Raw genomic sequence first — 13,570 nt, forward strand, 5'->3', positions numbered from 1 at the left:
TGATGGAGGTGTATTCTATGTTCAGAGATGCTTTGTGATGGAGGTGTATTCTATATTCAGAGATGCTTTGTGATGGAGGTGTATTCTATGTTCAGAGATGCTTTGTGATGGAGGTGTATTCTATATTCAGAGATGCTTTGTGATGGAGGTGTATTCTATATTCAGAGATGCTTTGTGATGGAGGTGTATTCTATATTCAGAGATGCTTTGTGATGGAGGTGTATTCTATATTCAGAGATGCTTTGTGATGGAGGTGTATTCTATATTCAGAGATGCTTTGTGATGGAGGTGTATTCTATATTCAGAGATGCTTTGTGATGGAGGTGTATTCTATATTCAGAGATGCTTTGTGATGGAGGTGTATTCTATATTCAGAGATGTTTTGTGATGGAGGTGTATTCTATATTCAGAGATGCTTTGTGATGGAGGTGTATTCTATATTCAGAGATGCTTTGTGATGGAGGTGTATTCTATATTCAGAGATGCTTTGTGATGGAGGTGTATTTCATGTTCAGACGTGCTTTGTGATGTAGATGTATTTTGTGGGGAAATAAATATGGATTCTGTTAAGGAATCACAGACTGTTTTGTGTTACACTGTGAAATGATCTCTGAACTTCTCTCTGCGGCATATAGACATAACACTTTTCTGGAATGGACTTGATTTTCGCAGTTTACCGGATCTGCGTATGTCTGCTCTGAACTTGATGATCTCATTTTTCATTGAGCATCTTCAAACACATTTGGCACTATGTCAAACTGAGCAGGCTCACCAGATACTCGATGATTAGCATAGCTGGTACTATCTAATGATGATGCTCATCAGATACACTATGATTAGCATAGCTGGTACCATATAATGATGACGCTGATCAGATACACTATGATTAGCATAGCTGGTACCATCTAATGATGACGCTGATCAGATACACTATGATTAGCATAGCTGGTACCATCTAATGATGACGCTGATCAGATACACTATGATTAGCATAGCTGGTACCATCTAATGATGACGCTGATCAGATACACTATGATTAGCATAGCTGGTACCATCTAATGATGACGCTGATCAGATACACTATGATTAGCATAGCTGGTACCATCTAATGATGACGCTGATCAGCTACACTATGATTAGCATATTTGTCAATGTGTTTGAGTAAGACTGGTAGCAGTTCTGAAAAAAGTCAATAGTTGGATGAGTTGCAGAGGTCATTGAAAAATAATGGAATTATTATTGAATAGATTATTTTTCTTCTCTTGAACAATATGGTCTATATACTACAAACCCAAGGACAATATGGACAAAACAATAATAAATAACTAATGTCTATGAATACTTTTTGATATTCAAGTGTAAATGTCAAAATTGACTGTAGTTTGCAAAATATGTTGTTATATTATTTACCTAAATTACTGAAGATTCCAGTAACTTCAGTAAGCGACCTGTATCTTTGCAATCCTACACCAGAAACAGTTGAAGCTGTTCAACAGTCTGATGGCCTGGTGATAGAAGCTGTTCAACAGTCTGATGGTAATAGAAGCTGTTCAACAGTCTGATGGTCTGGTGATAGAAGCTGTTCAACAGTCTGATGGTAATAGAAGCTGTTCAACAGTCTGATGGTCTGGTGATAGAAGCTGCTCAACAGTCTGATGGTGATAGAAGCTGTTCAACAGTCTGATGGTAATAGAAGCTGTTCAACAGTCTGATGGTCTGATAATAGAAGCTGTTCAACAGTCTGATGGTCTGGTAATATAAGCTGTTCAACAGTCTGATGGTGATAGAAGCTGTTCAACAGTCTGATGGTGATAGAAGCTGTTCAACAGTCTGATGGTGATAGAAGCTGTTCAACAGTCTGATGGTCTGATAATAGAAGCTGTTCAACAGTCTGATGGTGATAGAAGCTGCTCAACAGTCTGATGGTGATAGAAGCTGCTCAACAGTCTGATGGTGATAGAAGCTGTTCAACAGTCTGATGGCAATAGAAGCTGCTCAACAGTCTGATGGTGATAGAAGCTGCTCAACAGTCTGATGGTGATAGAAGCTGTTCAACAGTCTGATGGTCTGATAATGGCAGCTGTTCAACAGTCTGATGGTCTGGTAATAGAAGCTGTTCAACAGTCTGATGGTAATAGAAGCTGTTCAACAGTCTGATGGTAATAGAAGCTGTTCAACAGTCTGATGGCGATAGAAGCTGTTCAACAGTCTGATGGTGATAGAAGCTGTTCAACAGTCTGATGGTAATAGAAGCTGTTGAACAGTCTGATGGTCTGGTAATAGAAGCTGTTCAACAGTCTGATGGTAATAGAAGCTGTTCAACAGTCTGATGGTGATAGAAGCTGTTCAACAGTCTGATTGTAATAGAAGCTGTTCATCAGTCTGATGGTAATAGAAGCTGTTCAACAGTCTGATGGTCTTGTAATAGAAGCTGTTCAACAGTCTGATGGTCTGATAATAGAAGCTGTTCAACAGTCTGATGGTAATAGAAGCTGTTCAACAGTCTGATGGTCTGATAATAGAAGCTGTTCAACAGTCTGATGGTAATAGAAGCTGTTCAACAGTCTGATGGTAATAGAAGCTGTTCAACAGTCTGATGGTGATAGAAGCTGTTCAACAGTCTGATGGTAATAGAAGCTGTTCAACAGTCTGATGGTGATAGAAGCTGCTCAACAGTCTGATGGTGATATAAGCTGTTCAACAGTCTGATGGTGATAGAAGCTGTTCAACAGTCTGATGGTAATAGAAGCTGCTCAACAGTCTGATGGTGATAGAAGCTGCTCAACAGTCTGATGGTGATAGAAGCTGTTCAACAGTCTGATGGTGATAGAAGCTGTTCAACAGTCTGATGGTCTGATAATGGCAGCTGTTCAACAGTCTGATGGTCTGGTAATAGAAGCTGTTCAACAAGTCTGATGGTAATAGAAGCTGTTTAACAGTCTGATGGTAATAGAAGCTGGTCAACAGTCTGATGGTAATAGAAGCTGTTCAACAGTCTGATGGTAATAGAAGCTGTTCAACAGTCTGATGGTAATAGAAGCTGTTCAACAGTCTGATGGTGATAGAAGCTGTTCAACAGTCTGATGGTGATAGAAGCTGTTCAACAGTCTGATGGTGATAGAAGCTGTTCAACAGTCTGATTGTAATAGAAGCTGTTCAACAGTCTGATGGTGATAGAAGCTGTTCAACAGTCTGATGGTCTGATAATAGAAGCTGTTCAACAGTCTGATGGTGATAGAAGCTGTTCAACAGTCTGATGGTGATAGAAGCTGTTCAACAGTCTGATTGTAATAGAAGCTGTTCAACAGTCTGATGGTGATAGAAGCTGTTCAACAGTCTGATGGTAATAGAAGCTGTTCAACAGTCTGATTGTAATAGAAGCTGTTCATCAGTCTGATGGTGATAGAAGCTGTTCAACAGTCTGATGGTCTGATAATAGAAGCTGTTCAACAGTCTGATGGTGATAGAAGCTGTTCAACAGTCTGATGGTGATAGAAGCTGTTCAACAGTCTGATGGTGATAGAAGCTGTTCAACAGTCTGATGGTCTGATAATAGAAGCTGTTCAACAGTCTGATGGTGATAGAAGCTGCTCAACAGTCTGATGGTGATAGAAGCTGCTCAACAGTCTGATGGTGATAGAAGCTGTTCAACAGTCTGATGGCAATAGAAGCTGCTCAACAGTCTGATGGTGATAGAAGCTGCTCAACAGTCTGATGGTGATAGAAGCTGTTCAACAGTCTGATGGTCTGATAATGGCAGCTGTTCAACAGTCTGATGGTCTGGTAATAGAAGCTGTTCAACAGTCTGATGGTAATAGAAGCTGTTCAACAGTCTGATGGTAATAGAAGCTGTTCAACAGTCTGATGGCGATAGAAGCTGTTCAACAGTCTGATGGTGATAGAATCTGTTCAACAGTCTGATGGTAATAGAAGCTGTTGAACAGTCTGATGGTCTGGTAATAGAAGCTGTTCAACAGTCTGATGGTAATAGAAGCTGTTCAACAGTCTGATGGTGATAGAAGCTGATCAACAGTCTGATTGTAATAGAAGCTGTTCATCAGTCTGATGGTAATAGAAGCTGTTCAACAGTCTGATGGTCTTGTAATAGAAGCTGTTCAACAGTCTGATGGTCTGATAATAGAAGCTGTTCAACAGTCTGATGGTAATAGAAGCTGTTCAACAGTCTGATGGTCTGATAATAGAAGCTGTTCAACAGTCTGATGGTAATAGAAGCTGTTCAACAGTCTGATGGTCTGATAATAGAAGCTGTTCAACAGTCTGATGGTAATAGAAGCTGTTCAACAGTCTGATGGTCTGGTAATAGAAGCTGTTCAACAGTCTGATGGTGATAGAAGCTGCTCAACAGTCTGATGGTGATAGAAGCTGCTCAACAGTCTGATGGTGATAGAAGCTGTTCAACAGTCTGATGGTAATAGAAGCTGCTCAACAGTCTGATGGTGATCGAAGCTGCTCAACAGTCTGATGGTGATAGAAGCTGTTCAACAGTCTGATGGTGATATAAGCTGTTCAACAGTCTGATGGTCTGATATTGGCAGCTGTTCAACAGTCTGATGGTCTGGTAATAGAAGCTGTTCAACAGTCTGATGGTAATAGAAGCTGTTCAACAGTCTGATGGTAATAGAAGCTGTTCAACAGTCTGATGGCGATAGAAGCTGTTCAACAGTCTGATGGTGATAGAAGCTGTTCAACAGTCTGATGGTAATAGAAGCTGTTGAACAGTCTGATGGTAATAGAAGCTGTTCAACAGTCTGATGGTGATAGAAGCTGTTCAACAGTCTGATGGTGATAGAAGCTGTTCAACAGTCTGATTGTAATAGAAGCTGTTCAACAGTCTGATGGTGATAGAAGCTGTTCAACAGTCTGATGGTCTGATAATAGAAGCTGTTCAACAGTCTGATGGTGATAGAAGCTGTTCAACAGTCTGATGGTGATAGAAGCTGTTCAACAGTCTGATTGTAATAGAAGCTGTTCAACAGTCTGATGGTGATAGAAGCTGTTCAACAGTCTGATGGTGATAGAAGCTGTTCAACAGTCTGATTGTAATAGAAGCTGTTCATCAGTCTGATGGTGATAGAAGCTGTTCAACAGTCTGATGGTCTGATAATAGAAGCTGTTCAACAGTCTGATGGTAATAGAAGCTGTTCAACAGTCTGATTGTCTGATAATAGAAGCTGTTCAACAGTCTGATGGTAATATAAGCTGTTCAACAGTCTGATGGTGATACAAGCTGTTCAACAGTCTGATGGTAATAGAAGCTGTTCAGCAGTCTGATGATGATAGAAGCTGTTCAACAGTCTGATGGTGATACAAGCTGTTCAACAGTCTGATGGTAATAGAAGCTGACCCCTCCTGTCTCAGCCTCCAGTATTTATGCTGCAGTAGTTTATGTGTCGGGGGGCTAGGGTCAGTTTGTTATATCTGGAGTACTTCTCCTGTCCTATTCGGTGTCCTGTGTGAATCTAAGTGTGCGTTCTCTAATTCTCTCCTTCTCTCTTTCTTCCTCTCTCTCGGAGGACCTGAGCCCTAGGACCATGCCCCAGGACTACCTGACATGATGACTCCTTGCTGTCCCCAGTCCACCTGGCCATGCTGCTGCTCCAGTTTCAACTGGCCTGGGCCCTAGGACCATGTCCCAGGATTACCTGACATGATGACTCCTTGCTGTCCCCAGTCCACCTGGCCATGCTGCTGCTCCAGTTTCAACTGTTCTGCCTTATTATTATTCGACCATGCTGGTCATTTATGAACATTTGAACATCTTGGCCACGTTCTGTTATAATCTCCACCCGGCACAGCCAGAAGAGGACTGGCCACCCCACATATGCTCTCTCTAATTCTCTCTTTCTTTCTCTCTCTCGGAGGACCTGAGCCCTAGGACCGTGCCCCAGGACTACCTGACATGATGGCTCCTTGCTGTCCCCAGTCCACCTGACTGTGCTGCTGCTCCAGTTTCAACTGTTCTGCCTTATTATTATTCGACCATGCTGGTCATTTATGAACATTTGAACATCTTGGCCACGTTCTGTTATAATCTCTACCTGGCACAGCCAGAAGAGGACTGGCCACCCCACATAGCCCGGTTCCTCTCTAGGTTTCTTCCTAGGTTTTGGCCTTTCTAGGGAGTTTTTCCTAGCCACCGTGCTTTTACACCTGCATTGTTTGCTGTTTGGGGTTTTAGGCTGGGTTTCTGTACAGCACTTTGAGATATCAGCTGATGTACGAAGGGCTATATAAATACATTTGATTTGATTTGATTTGAACTGTCTGATGGTAATAGAAGCTGTTCAACAGTCTGATGGTGATAGAAGCTGTTCAACAGTCTGATGGTGATAGAAGCTGTTCAACAGTCTGATAGTGATAGAAGCTGTTCAACAGTCTGATGGTGATAGAAGCTGTTCAACAGTCTGATGGTGATAGAAGCTGTTGAACAGTGTGATGGTGATAGAAGCTGTTGAACAGTCTGATGGTCTGATAATAGAAGCTGTTCAACAGTCTGATGGTCTGGTAATAGAAGCTGTTCAACAGTCTGATGGTGATAGAAGCTGTTGAACAGTGTGATGGTCTGGTGATAGAAGCTGTTCAACAGTCTGATGGTGATAGAAGCTGTTCAACAGTCTGATGGTGATAGAAGCTGTTCAACAGTCTGATGGTAATAAAAGCTGTTCAACAGTCTGATGGTAATAGAAGCTGTTCAACAGTCTGATGGTCTGATAATAGAAGCTGTTCAACAGTCTGATGGTGATAGAAGTTGTTCAACAGTCTGATTGTAATAGAAGCTGTTCAACAGTCTGATGGTAATAGAAGCTGTTCAACAGTCTGATTGTAATAGAAGCTGTTCAACAGTCTGATTGTAATAGCAGCTGCTCAACAGTCTGATTGTAATAGATGCTGTTCAACAGTCTGATGGTAATAGAAGCTGTTCAACAGTTTGATGATGATAGAAGCTGTTTAACATTCTGATGGTGATAGAAGCTGTTCAACAGTCTGATTGTAATAGAAGCTGTTCAACAGTTTGATGATGATAGAAGCTGTTCAACAATCTGATTGTAATAGAAGCTGTTCAACAGTCTGATGGTCTGATAATGGATGCTGTTCAACAGTCTGATGGTAATAGAAGCTGTTCATCGGTCTGATGGTAATAGAAGCTGTTCATCGGTCTGATGGTAATAGAAGCTGTTCAACAGTCTGATGGTAATATAAGCTGTTCAACAGTCTGATGGTAATAGAAGCTGTTCAACAGTCTGATGGTAATAGAAGCTGCTCAACAGTCTGATGGTAATAGAAGCTGTTCATCAGTCTGATGGTTATAGAAGCGGTTCAACAGTCTGATGGTAATAGAAGCTGTTCAACAGTTTGATGGTGATAGAAGCTGTTCAACAGTCTGATTGTAATAGAAGCTGTTCAACAGTCTGATTGTAATAGAAGCTGTTCATCAGTCTGATGGTAATAGAAGCTGTTCAACAGTCTGATGGTAATAGAAGCTGTTCATCAGTCTGATGGTCTGGTAATAGAAGCTGTTCAACAGTCTGATGGAGATAGAAGCTGTTCAACAGTCTGATTGTAATAGACGCTGTTCATCGGTCTGATGGTAATAGAAGCTGTTCATCGGTCTGATGGTAATAGAAGCTGTTCATCGGTCTGATGGTAATAGAAGCTGTTCATCAGTCTGATGGTAATAGAAGCTGTTCAACAGTCTGATTTTAATAGAAGCTGTTCAACAGTCTGATGGTAATAGAAGCTGTTCAACAGTCTGATGGTAATAGAAGCTGTTCATCGGTCTGATGGTAATAGAAACTGTTCAACAGTCTGATGGTCTGGTAACAGAAGCTGTTCAACAGTCTGATGGTGATAGAAGCTGTTCATCAATCTGATGGTAATAGAAGCTGTTCATCGGTCTGATGGTTATAGAAGCTGTTCAACAGTCTGATGGTAATAGAAACTGTTCAACAGTCTGATGGTCTGGTAATAGAAGCTGTTCAACAGTCTGATTGTAATAGAAGCTGTTCAACAGTCTGATTTTAATAGAAGCTGTTCAACAGTCTGATTTTAATAGAAGCTGTTCAACAGTCTGATGGTGATAGAAGCTGTTCAACAGTCTGATGGTGATAGAAGCTGTTCAACAGTCTGATTTTAATAGAAGCTGTTCAACAGTCTGATTGTAATAGAAGCTGTTCAACAGTCTGATTTTAATAGAAGCTGTTCAACAGTCTGATGGTGATAGAAGCTGTTCAACAGTCTGATTGTAATAGAAGCTGTTCAACAGTCTGATTTTAATAGAAGCTGTTCAACAGTCTGATTTTAATAGAAGCTGTTCAACAGTCTGATGGTAATAGAAGCTGTTCAACAGTCTGATTTTAATAGAAGCTGTTCAACAGTCTGATGGTAATAGAAACTGTTCAACAGTCTGATGGTCTGGTAATAGAAGCTGTTCAACAGTCTGATTGTAATAGAAGCTGTTCAACAGTCTGATTTTAATGAAGCTGTTCAACAGTCTGATGGTAATAGAAGCTGTTCAACAGTCTGATGGTAATAGAAGCTGTTCAACAGTCTGATGGTAATAGAAACTGTTCAACAGTCTGATGGTCTGGTAATAGAAGCTGTTCAACAGTCTGATTGTAATAGAAGCTGTTCAACAGTCTGATTTTAATAGAAGCTGTTCAACAGTCTGATGGTGATAGAAGCTGTTCAACAGTCTGATTTTAATAGAAGCTGTTCAACAGTCTGATGGTAATAGAAGCTGTTCAACAGTCTGATGGTAATAGAAGCTGTTCAACAGTCTGATGGTAATAGAAACTGTTCAACAGTCTGATGGTCTGGTAATAGAAGCTGTTCAACAGTCTGATGGTAATAGAAGCTGTTCAACAGTCTGATTTTAATAGAAGCTGTTCAACAGTCTGATTTTAATAGAAGCTGTTCAACAGTCTGATGGTAATAGAAGCTGTTCAACAGTCTGATTTTTAATAGAAGCTGTTCAACAGTCTGATGGTAATAGAAACTGTTCAACAGTCTGATGGTCTGGTAATAGAAGCTGTTCAACAGTCTGATTGTAATAGAAGCTGTTCAACAGTCTGATTTTAATAGAAGCTGTTCAACAGTCTGATGGTGATAGAAGCTGTTCAACAGTCTGATGGTAATAGAAGCTGTTCAACAGTCTGATTTTAATAGAAGCTGTTCAACAGTCTGATTTTAATAGAAGCTGTTCAACAGTCTGATGGTGATAGAAGCTGTTCAACAGTCTGATGGTGATAGAAGCTGTTCAACAGTCTGACGGTGATAGAAGCTGTTCAACAGTCTGATGGTAATAGAAGCTGTTCAACAGTCTGATGGTAATAGAAGCTGTTCATCGGTCTGATGGTAATAGAAACTGTTCAACAGTCTGATGGTCTGGTAACAGAAGCTGTTCAACAGTCTGATGGTGATAGAAGCTGTTCATCAATCTGATGGTAATAGAAGCTGTTCAACAGTCTGATTTTAATAGAAGCTGTTCAACAGTCTGATGGTAATAGAAGCTGTTCAACAGTCTGATGGTAATAGAAGCTGTTCATCGGTCTGATGGTTATAGAAGCTGTTCAACAGTCTGATGGTAATAGAAACTGTTCAACAGTCTGATGGTCTGGTAATAGAAGCTGTTCAACAGTCTGATGGTGATAGAAGCTGTTCAACAGTCTGATGGTAATAGAAGCTGTTCATCGGTCTGATGGTTATAGAAGCTGTTCAACAGTCTGATGGTAATAGAAACTGTTCAACAGTCTGATGGTCTGGTAATAGAAGCTGTTCAACAGTCTGATTGTAATAGAAGCTGTTCAACAGTCTGATTTTAATAGAAGCTGTTCAACAGTCTGATTTTAATAGAAGCTGTTCAACAGTCTGATGGTGATAGAAGCTGTTCAACAGTCTGATGGTGATAGAAGCTGTTCAACAGTCTGATTTTAATAGAAGCTGTTCAACAGTCTGATTGTAATAGAAGCTGTTCAACAGTCTGATTTTAATAGAAGCTGTTCAACAGTCTGATGGTGATAGAAGCTGTTCAACAGTCTGATTTGTAATAGAAGCTGTTCAACAGTCTGATTTTAATAGAAGCTGTTCAACAGTCTGATTTTGAGAACTGTTCAACAGTCTGATGGTTAGAAGCTGTTCAACAGTCTGATTTTCCAGCTTTCAATAATTCTTCCATGAGTTAGCAACCATCTGGAAGTCTAATTCCACATCGATGAGATTGCCCGCAGCATGAACTTTACATCTGTTATTGAATTTGATCAAGAGGTGCAAGATTGGGCTATGCAAGCAAGATATTTCTATCCTACAGCATTTCTATGAGACACAACAGATCTCGATGTGACACGATTTGCATAAAATGTCAGTGGGAATATCTCTGATTAGTTCTCACTTACTGTGCAAAAAAAATGCAATTCTGCAACTAAATAAGATGTTGGACTAATTGCATGTTAGCACTTTCACTGTGCCGTGTACGAGTAGCATACATCTGAAATGTTTATGAAATTGCACCAACAGTTTCTAGCCTATTTTATTTGCATATCAAATTCAATCAAAATCAAATTAAAGTTTATCGGTCACATACAAAGTCAAGCGTATTATAGCGGGTTCAGCGAATTCTTATGTTAATAGCTCCTGACAAATCTGTAAAATATCAGACAATTAAAATGTACGGAATGCATATATTTTTTAATAAATCACGAACGGCGGGAAGAATCTGATTAATTTCTGTTTATTTTGTGAGCTGCCGTCCCACACCGTCCTGTTTGTCTTCATTTACATGAGTCAAATCATACTTTATCATAATTGTTAAATGACAAATCAGTCTTTCTAAATAACTAATTGAAATGCTCTGCTAAACAAACTCTGTTTTCCTGTGACTATGGGTGTGTAATTTGAGAAACTAGACTCAAACAGTACAGAAGGGGGTTGGGAATGAACATTTATCTTCATTGCTTGAGTTGTGGACATATTGGTCTATAGGTCATATTCATTGAAATTGTCTGCAGGCCTCATACACATTTACGGATGACTCAGTAGTTTGGTAAATTGGATTAGATTAGCAACAACTTAACTCCTAAATCTGCCTATGATTCTCCTCTATTTCAGTTATTCCTAACATCTACTTGCTAGTTCAGTGTGAAAGACGTTGCTTTTTTGTTTGGACTTGGTTGTTTGTGAGAAAGGATAAAGATATTATTTTGAAAGAGTAAGTAGAGAGAACACAACATTCGCTCGGGGTTCCGCTGTGATGAAATGATCAGGCTTTTACGAGGCAATCAGAACTCATTGTTAGGTAGGTTCAGAAGCACATTCACACCACCGCGATTGAATACCTTCCACACAGTACACTCCCAGTGGGCACAGGTGTCATTTCAACGTCTCTTCTACGTTGGTTCAATTTGATTGAAATGACGTGGAAATAACGTTGATTTAACCATTGTGTGCCCAGTGTCTTGTTGAAGAACACTAATTCAGCCACAGTATATTGCAGCTTTACCGCTACATTTTTTTTTCATGGCCGACGCTTTATAAAAATGAGTGATTTATTTAATTCACCCACATTTAAATCCTGGTTCCCCAAATATATTGTCCTGGTGTATGCCGTTATATATTTCAGATTATGTGCCTGTGCCTAAATTTACCAGTAGCAGTTTCATGGAGTAGAAATGAACGATCGGGAGGCTAACTTTAAAACATAACAATCTCATCTATTGTGCTGCGTTATAAAGGGACATTCAGAAATTCAACGCTGATAAAAGTTCAACCCTTTGACTGTTCCCCCTCCTCCACTTGAGCGATAAAAGGATTCTCATCCCCAGATAGTTCCTTTGTATTCGTTCTATTCACTCCTGAAACCTTTGTGATTCTCCGAGGTACGAGATCTTCTGCAATGTGAAATATGCAGGTTATTTCATAACAAAACACAAGATGCGCTTTCCTATAAATGTGTCTGTGACTTATTGAAATGTAAGTGGATTTAAATCCCGGGGGTGTCTGTTATTGAATAGTCGTTGTACATGTTCATAGGTCTCCTTTAGGATTTTTCTCCTTTCATAATTGTCTATGTTTACCGGCCTCAGTCTGTAGCTGAGGTGGCCTGTAAGAGTCAAAAGGATGGACACAAGTTAACGTCGGCTAAGTTCTGCCGCTTTCTTTGTTCTGAAGAATGATATTTTTTTCTCTTGTTCAATTGTCTATTTTCTTGTTCGTACTTTGAAAACAGTCACATCAAACAAGTACACACTTTAAATTTCACAACCTAAATTCACTTTACCTAAAGCAGAACTCAAACATTTTCCACAAAAACCCTGTCTTACTGTATGATTGCACATGAAATCAAAATGTATTTCACATTTATACAATAGAAACACTTATATATGAAGACAAAAATAACTGAATGTTTTTCTACATACCGCTGCCGTGGTAGAAAACGGACGACAATACACATTCTTTCGATATTAGAAAGTTTAAAAGTTCTGTTCCAATAGTAGTAAAACATTTTTACCAAAGTTTATGTCTGCAAAGTTATTGAGCTTTCTTTATTCTGAGGAATGGCGTACACACTTGGTCAGAACTTGCTATTAATCCTACTACCACAGTGCAACAGCGCCATCTATTGGCCTGGTGGACTACTAACGCTAAAGCATTGTAGTATATACAATTTAGATTAATTATGACAAATATGAAAACAAATTGATTTAAAAAATAGATATAATAATAGGATGTCTGTTTTTAGTGACATTACATCTACTTAATATAATACTTCAGATGTGAACCCATAGCACTGTAACAGTTACATTCACTGAATGTCATTGAGGTTTAAACCTCTATTTCAAATATGTTTGTATGGAGGGGTCCACTGCATAGAGCAACCATATGAAGTAGTCTTTTAATATGCAGTACTTGAAACCGCAATACTCTGGATCCAATCCTAACTGCCCTTCAAAGCCCCATCCTCTTACCTCATAGAGGTAATGGGGAACCATGGCAACCTGAGGTGCGTTTGTACATAGGAAATAGCAGCGTCACATCCAATATAGGGTAGGGACTGAGACGGTGGTTGTGACAGTGGTCATCACATAGTGGTGACACACAGAGTCAGGACCTGATGACATTACCATGGAGATTTCTCAAGATTGACGTCGAAATCGAACGTCTATACTTGTCTTTTGGACGTTGGGAAATGCCTTCAAAAACCGGCCACTCGGGGCAACAGTGACTGCTATTACCATCAAGTAGGAGTGCCTAATAGGATACTAGTAATACTGTATAATATATATATATATATATATATATATATATATATATATATATATATATATATATAATACTAGTGCCTAGTAGGAGCAGCAGAAGCATCAAAAACACTTCTAAATGTGGATTTCCTAGTCAGTTGTACAACTGAATGCTTCTTGCGCATTTAACACAACCCCTCTGAATCAGAGGGGTTGGGTGGATGCCATAATGTTGTCATGACGTTGGTCTGATGGGTGAGGTTTATGTACTTTAAATACCTTTCCCCTTCTCTCTCTACTTTATAGAGTTGACTCTT

This window comes from Oncorhynchus keta, chromosome 13 (assembly GCF_023373465.1).
Source record: "Oncorhynchus keta strain PuntledgeMale-10-30-2019 chromosome 13, Oket_V2, whole genome shotgun sequence".
Taxonomy (NCBI): Eukaryota; Metazoa; Chordata; class Actinopteri; order Salmoniformes; family Salmonidae; genus Oncorhynchus; species Oncorhynchus keta.